The 7,146-nt window shown below is 60.9% G+C and overlaps 1 protein-coding gene across 1 annotated transcript in view; it reads left to right on the plus strand.

Annotated features, from left to right (window-relative positions):
- Positions 1-4,582: 4,582 nt before the first annotated feature.
- The window catches only part of LOC120245391, an 8,588-nt gene continuing 6,024 nt past the window's right edge, over positions 4,583-7,146 (plus strand). Inside the window, exon 1 of the mRNA XM_039252443.1 lies at positions 4,583-4,709. The gene's annotated coding sequence lies outside the window, so the exon portion shown is untranslated. The remainder of the gene's footprint in view (positions 4,710-7,146) is intronic.

Consider the following 7,146-nt stretch of genomic DNA (forward strand, 5'->3'; position numbering starts at 1 on the left):
GTCCGCCTCACGGAGCCCAGCCAGGTGGGGCCTGCGGGCCAGGAGGCACGTGCTGGAGGCTGCAGGGGTTGCAGTGCCGGTGAGGACCTAACTCACAGGTTGCTATGGGAGCAGAGAGGGGAAGGGTGCCCAGCAGAGGGGACAGAGGCTTGGCACAGTGGTGACACAGAGATGGAACATTTGGTGTGGCCAAAGCCCTGCAGACGATGGGGGAAAAGAGGAGAGGCTGCTGGGGTCAGCAGGGACCCCCACACCCAGGAGAGCCGGTGGCTCTCCAGACACTGTTCAAAGAGGCTCAGGCAGCAGCAGCCAAGGTCCTCCAGTCCAGCCTTAATGCGAAGTTAGGAGGTGATGGGTGACCAAGCTCAGGGGAGAATGGCAAAGGGAGATAGGAGACATGGGGAGTGGTGTCGGCTCCCTCCCTGGTTTTGGTCGGGGGAGGGGTGGAGGAGGAGCATTACAGCCCTAGCCCTGAGTTGGGGGGGGGGGGCGGGCAGGGTGCAAGGGTGCTCATGGCTCTATTCCCAGAAAACAGGCCCCAGAAGGCTTGGCCAGCTTGGCTCGGGCAGGCGGCCTTCACCTCCTGGCTGATCCGCTGCACCTCCGTGTGTCTTCAGCTCCTCTCCTCCACGCGCCACCAAAGCCTCCAGTGTCTGGTCACAAGTGGGCTGCCCAGCCTTACAGCCCTCTTCCATCCTGGTGTTTTTCCCTTGAAATATAGAACACACATAGCATAAAATGTACCATTTTAAAGTATACAGTTTAGTGGGCTTTTGTGTGTTCACAAAGCGGCACTGCTGTCACAATGGATTAATGCCATTCCCTGCTTCCACCCCCACCCCGGGCCCTGGCGACCACGGATCTGCTTTCCAGCGTGGACATTCCCTGTCAATGGAACCAGACAGTATGTGGTCCTGTACATGTGATTCCTCCCTCGGGATAGCGCTCCCTGAGCGTCATCCACATTGTAGCAAACACAACCACCTCATGCCCACGCTGTGGAGCCTGACATGGGGCTCCATCCCACAAACTGAGATCATGACCTGAGCCAAAATCAAGCGTCGGACGCTTAACCAATTGAACCACCCAGGTGCCCCTCTAAAAATTTTAAACACACATCTTATTTTTAATATTTTTAATTCCATTTTCTTGTTTCTTCTTTTTTTTAATTCATGACTCTTAGAGGATCTCATTTTTATTATTTTTCTTATGTTTATTTATTTTTGAGAGAAAGACACAGAGTGTGAGCAGGAGAGCAGCAGAGAGAGAGGCAGACATAGAATCTGAAGCAGCTCCAGGCTCTGAGCTGTCAGCACAGAACCTGACACGGGGCTCGAACCTAAAAAGTATGAGATCATGACCTGAGCTGACGTTGGACGCTCAACCGACTGGGCCACCCAGGTGCTCCAGAAAATCTCATTTTTAAAAAGTTTTTATTTGAGAGAGAGAGAGAGAGGAAGAGAGAGGGAGAGAGAGAAGGAGAAGAGAGAATCCAAGCAGGCTTCACACTCAGCACGGAACCCAATGTGGGCCTCGATCCAACAACCCTGAGATCATGATCTGAGCCAAAATCAAGAACTGGATGCTTAATCGACTGAGCCACCTGGGCGCTCTGAAAATCCTGATTTTTAACTGGACTCAGACTTAAAGCGAAGCTGTCTGTCTCTTACCATCCTGTTCCTGGCAATTTTCTTTGGCTTCCATCCAAAAGTTGAGCATATTCTGCAGCCTCTTCCTTATTCGTAGCGTGCTGCTTCTTCAGGGAACTGGGCCGACGTCTGTGCTGGACACGTGGAGGAACAAAATGCTGAATCTTGGGCGCTTTGGGTCCGGATTTCTTACTTTCTCTGTTTAGGGGCTTTCTCACAACGTGCTGGCAGACATCCTCTTCTTTAGAGAGAGTGAAACGTCTGCAGATTCTGCTCGCTGTTTTGGGCCCAGGCGACAAGGCACAGTAGTATCAGTGACTCCGGGAATACTCTTCTCCCCTCGTCTCCCCAGGATCACGTGAACTGACACTGGTGCCCACAGTGCAGCCCCGAACGGACCCCTGTCCTCCTTGCTCCAAGCAGGAAAGCCCCTCACTCAGCAGCAGGTGAATGTGGCCATGGGTCAAGACACCCTGCTTCAGGGGGAAGCTTCATTTGTCGTGGGCACCACTGATTCGGACCATGTGACCCTTCCATACTTCACCCAGAGCATTAGCAGCAACTTCCGTGGCCACAGCCTTCTCATAAAAGGTATGGAGTTCGCGTTTGCCGTTTCTGGCAGCCGGGAGCGGGGAAAGAGATGTTCAGTTCATCCCGGAGCAGCCCACCGCCTCCCAGATGCCACGAAGAAGCTCTAATTCCATTTTCTGAACGTGGTTGAGTCTGTTGCTTTGCTGTAATTGCTCAGGGAGAGTCTCTCCTCTGTCTGTAACCACGGTGTTTGTGTCATGTGGCTTCAGCCGTGGGAGTCTGTGCAGTTTGGTGTGAGAGCCACATTCTTCTAGAAGAGACTTCACTACTGCTGTGGGGGGCCCAGGACCACTCGCTTGCTGAGCCACACAGCAAATGAAAACCCAAGCCTCTGTGTAGCTCCGTGTGTGACTAAGCTTCCAGCAGGGGGTGACCTGGAGCCCGAGCCTGGGCTGAGGCTGTGTTGCCGCGGGGATTCTCTGACCAGTCTGGCCCCTCTCGAGACACCAGCCTTTGGGGGCCCCCATGCCCGCTCTGCCCTGGGCTGGCTTGGCGTCCCGTCCTCTGCCCTGGCGGGGCCACCAGAAGCTGCTCTTGGCCACCGAGACGGCGACCGCACGTGGGCCGCAGCAGCCAGGCAGCCGTGCTCCTCGCAGGTTTCAGCTCCCTGCTCCCCAGAGACATGTGCGTGCCTGTGCAACCAGCGGGGGTTCCAGACTTTCGAGGTGCCTTTTTGTGGCGGACCGCATCTGAGGAAGGAGGACCCTGCCTGCCAGAACGTCAGAGCTTCAGAGAAGCTAGAAATCCTGACCTGTCAGCCAACTTCCTGGTTTTAAAGTGTGGGCAACACAGTTAAAAACAACAACAAAACTCCCAGACACTCTGCGTCCGACAAAGCTCCCTGCAGTCGTGCGTGGCCAGAGCCCTGTCTTTGACCTCAGAGAGGCAGTCTCTGCCCTTTACGGTGGAGCCATCTGACACTCCAGGGGTCTAAGGGTCTGTCTGAGGGCCACGTGGACAGTACGTGGCAGAGCTCGGGTCACATGGAGCCTTACAATTTTAGTTCTTCCTTGATCGTTCCAGCCCCACCTCAGACGCTCCACATGCTCGACAGCGACAGCGACGGGCTGGGAAACGGTGTGATGGCCAAGCGATGGGTCCCGGGGCAGGGCGGGTCCGCCCCGTGAGACAGAGCCCCACCTCTGTGTTGGAGCCCTAGGCATTCTGGCCTCAAGTGCTGGGAGCAGAGACTTGCTTTCCAGACCGTCCCCACCAAGACGAGGGTGGAGGGCCCCAGGTGGCCCAGATGCCGGATGCAGTCGTGCGCAGACTCAGCGCTCCCAGCAGACTGGGCTCAGGGGTCACCTGGGGCTGACAGCTGGCCCTGGGATGCGCTAGGAACTCGGGAGTTGGGTCTGGCTGCAAGGACAGGCATGGGGGTCGGCGCTAAGCAGGAGGCCCGGAGTGCGTCTGCCAGCGTCAGCCTGGGGAGCTGGGGTGACGTCACCAAGGGGACTCGGGCAGCAGCCTAACGACCACCTTCTCAGCAGCACACCTGCCTTCCTGCCACCTTCGTCCAGCGCAGCGTTCTCTCCTCCCTCTGCAGCCACCAGCACAGGGCCGGGGTGACCGGGGCCTGGACCTGTCCCTGCCTGTGGGAGGGACGCCGTGGCCGTGGCCGCCCCTAGAGGCAGTTGTCCACAGCCCTCTCCCCCGCCCTCTCCTCCCCTGCTTCCAGGGGCTACCAGTCTCCTAAACAGAGCGTTGATGATCGGTAGAGGACTGGGGCAGAGAGGGGGAGGGAGGCGGGTGGTACCCCGTTGGGCTGAGCAAATGAGGACAGAGAAGTGAGGAGTGGGGACCGGCCCACTGGGAACCTCCCGGAGTGCCGAGGGCAGGGCACAGAGTCAGGAACCGAGCGGGGTGTCGCAGGACCGGAAGGCAGCACTCCCCAGGGTCCCCGAGGTCGGGGGCAGGCAGTGGGCGGGGGCTGAACTGAGTGGGGTCCAGGAAGGGGGTCACTCCCCTGCCCTGAGCTGTTGAGAGCTTTGTTATGAGGGAAATGTCGCCTGAGCCACTGACAAGGCCCCAAGGACCCTGCCCAGAGGGTCCCTGACTGAGGACGGGGGAGGGCATGGGGGCCGCTCCTGCCCTGCCCCTCCCCCCCGCGTCTACGCTCACTGAATAGCCTTCACCCTGGACTGGTGACCCGGCTGAAAGGAGCCCGGAGGGGCTGCGCCGGCCCCGCCGCCACCCGCCCCCAGCCCGTCCGGCGTCCACGCGGCCCGCCTAGACTTACCCGGAGGGGGAGGGTGTGGAGGGGGCGGGATGAGGGCGGAAGGCGGGGCGACACTGGGATTCCCTTCCCCCCGAGGAGCTGGGCTTTGCAGAGCTCAGTCTGAGGCGGGAGCTGACCTCTCGGACCAGCCCAGCCCCGAACTGGAACCTCCGGAGGCCAGGGGTCCCGGGGCCCCGCTGCTCTGAGACCCCAGGGATCCGCGGGGAGCCCCCGCCCATGGCGCTGAGCCGGTAAGGAGCAGAGTCGTCTGACAGGGAAGCTGAGCTCACAAGGAAGGTGGGGCGATGGGAGAACCTTCCACCCCCACCCCCCGACCCCGCCAGGCCTGGGTGTGGAGCCCCGCGGTCCAGGCGGAGCTGGGCCTGGGCTCAGCAGCGCCCCCAGAGGCCAGTGTGTGTGTGGGGGTCGTTAGCTGTTGTGCGGTGACCCCCTCCGTCCCCAGGCGCCTCACAGAAATGAGCGCTGCGCCCGGACCCCGGCCTCTCAGGCCTGCGGAAGTGCGCCTGCAGCAAGTGGGGCAGTAACGCGGGCTCACGGCCCTGCCGGGAGGAAGGGGCGGCTCCCAGGCGCTACAGCCTGAACCCAAGAGTGCAGCCCGGAGGAGAGGGCTCCGGCCGGCACGCCCGCCCCCCCCCCCCCCCCGCACGCCCTTGCGGGAGGGCCAATCTCAGCCTTTGACTTTGCCCCAGCGGCCCCACCCCTGGGCGCAGGAGCCTGGAGCACAGACAGCGGGGTCGCCCGCCCCCCAGGGGCTGAAGCAACTTTGGCGGATCCGCTTCCTGCAGTGGTGTTCCCAGCCTGGCCCGCTCCCCTCCCGCCCCGGTTCCTGCAAGTGGAAACCACCCCTCACCCCTTAGCGCCTGCTGCTCGCAGGAGGGAACCCGGCAGGGAGGTCGGAGGCTTCTGACCCTTCTTCTCAGTGGGTAGCAGGCACCCCAGGCCTCCCTTGCTTTTGAAGACTGGGTGTTGGGGAGGGGTCAGTGTCCCTCTGACTAGGGGGGAGGGCGCCCCTCAAAGGACTTGTTGGGAAGAATCTTTATCCTCCAAAAGGTGGTGTCACTGGATGCGCATGTGCCTCCCAGTCCCATTATTTCAGGCACAGTCCCATCATCCAGGCACAGGGCCTGTTCTCCTGTGGGATTCTGCCCTCAGAAGGCAGACCCCTCTCTCCGTGCCTCTTGGAGTGGTTACCGGGTGGTGTTCCAAATCAGCGGTGACCCATCGCAGGCCACCCGAGTCCGTAGTGTGGCCAGCCTCACTGGCGTCATCAGCACCAAGCTGCTTCATCAATCCTGGGTGTCGCTGCCTTTACAGGAATAAAATAGTCCTTTGTGGATTTGAACATCTTCATCGGGGAGGAGTTAGAATAGCTATTTTCTTAAGTGATCACACGTACATGATGGTACATGATGGCTCAGATCGGAGAGGAACCTTCGGAGACACACCTTCAGCCTAGGTGGGAGGAGGTCTCGGAGGGGGACAGGGCCCCCAGGGACACCGATGGCTTCTCCCTTGGGTTGCTGAATAGAATTGGCGAAGGGGGCTGGTTGCAAAGTGTGGGTGGGTTTTGGGAAACGACGGGGGGGGGGGGCGGCGGCGGTGCAGCTGGCTCCCAGGCTGCCTCCCCCCTCAGCCTGAGAGGGCAGGAACAGGGGGAGTCACCTGAGCCCCGCGGGGCTGTTTGGGGAGGGTCACCCAGCAGCCGGGAACTCCCTCGGAGGATGCACCCCCACAGCTGACCCCGGGCAGACCTGCTCTGGGAACCCTCCCAGCCGCAGGGTCTGGCACAGTGGCCTTGTCAGTGCCTAGCGTCGCCATCAGACAGATTTCAAGTGCTTCCTGACTTCCAGACCTGTGAGGTCCAGCTGGGTTTCTCAGAAGGGGGGGTGCCATGCCTCCTCCATCCCCCACCCCCATTCTGCAAAGGGGCCTTCCTCAATCTGCTTCCTTTTTTCGGTTTCTCGCTCCTGGTGCATTAGCAGAGACGCCTCTAGAAAGTGTTGGCTGCAAACTTCCTTCTGTCTGGGGATGGCGCTGGGGGAGGGTCCCCGCTGCCTCCAGGCCTCTCGAGGACTGCAGTGAGGAGCGGGTGGCCTGGGTGGCCAGTGCTGGCTGGCTGAGAGCCTGCAATGTTTAGACCCTCAATGCCCAGAACAGTGTCTGAGTCATAGCAATTCACAATGAGGTGACTCAAGTGTGACTGCTGGGGCAGCGTGGAGCTGATGCAGGTGCATCCTGGACACGTGGGTGCCCTTACCCACCTGCAGGCTGCCGGTGGGAGGGGAGAGCAGCCCACCCTCCCTGGAGGGGGAGCCCCATGAGACCAGGTGCTCAGATGTGACCCCCAAAGCCTCGCCCACCTGATGTTCAGCTGTGCCACCTGGAAGCAGAGGGGTGGTCTGGGGATGGTGCCCAGGCAGGAGGGCTTGCTGGGCAGGAAGCGTGGGCACCGTGGCCTTTTACAGAGGTTCCAGCTGTGCTGTGCTGGTCATGCCATGGGAGGAGCCCCTTCCTTGTCAACACCGTGCGGGTGCCTTCCTCCCAGCCAGCAGGGAGGGCAGGTAGGGACGGGGGTCCCCGGGGAGGCAGGGGGCAGGTAGGGACCGGGGGGTCCCCGGGGAGGCAGGGGGGCAGGTAGGGACGGGGGTCCCCGGGGAGGCAGGGGGG

Source organism: Hyaena hyaena, unplaced genomic scaffold (assembly GCF_003009895.1).
Source record: "Hyaena hyaena isolate Hyena2069 unplaced genomic scaffold, ASM300989v1 scaffold_409, whole genome shotgun sequence".
NCBI lineage: Eukaryota > Metazoa > Chordata > Mammalia > Carnivora > Hyaenidae > Hyaena > Hyaena hyaena.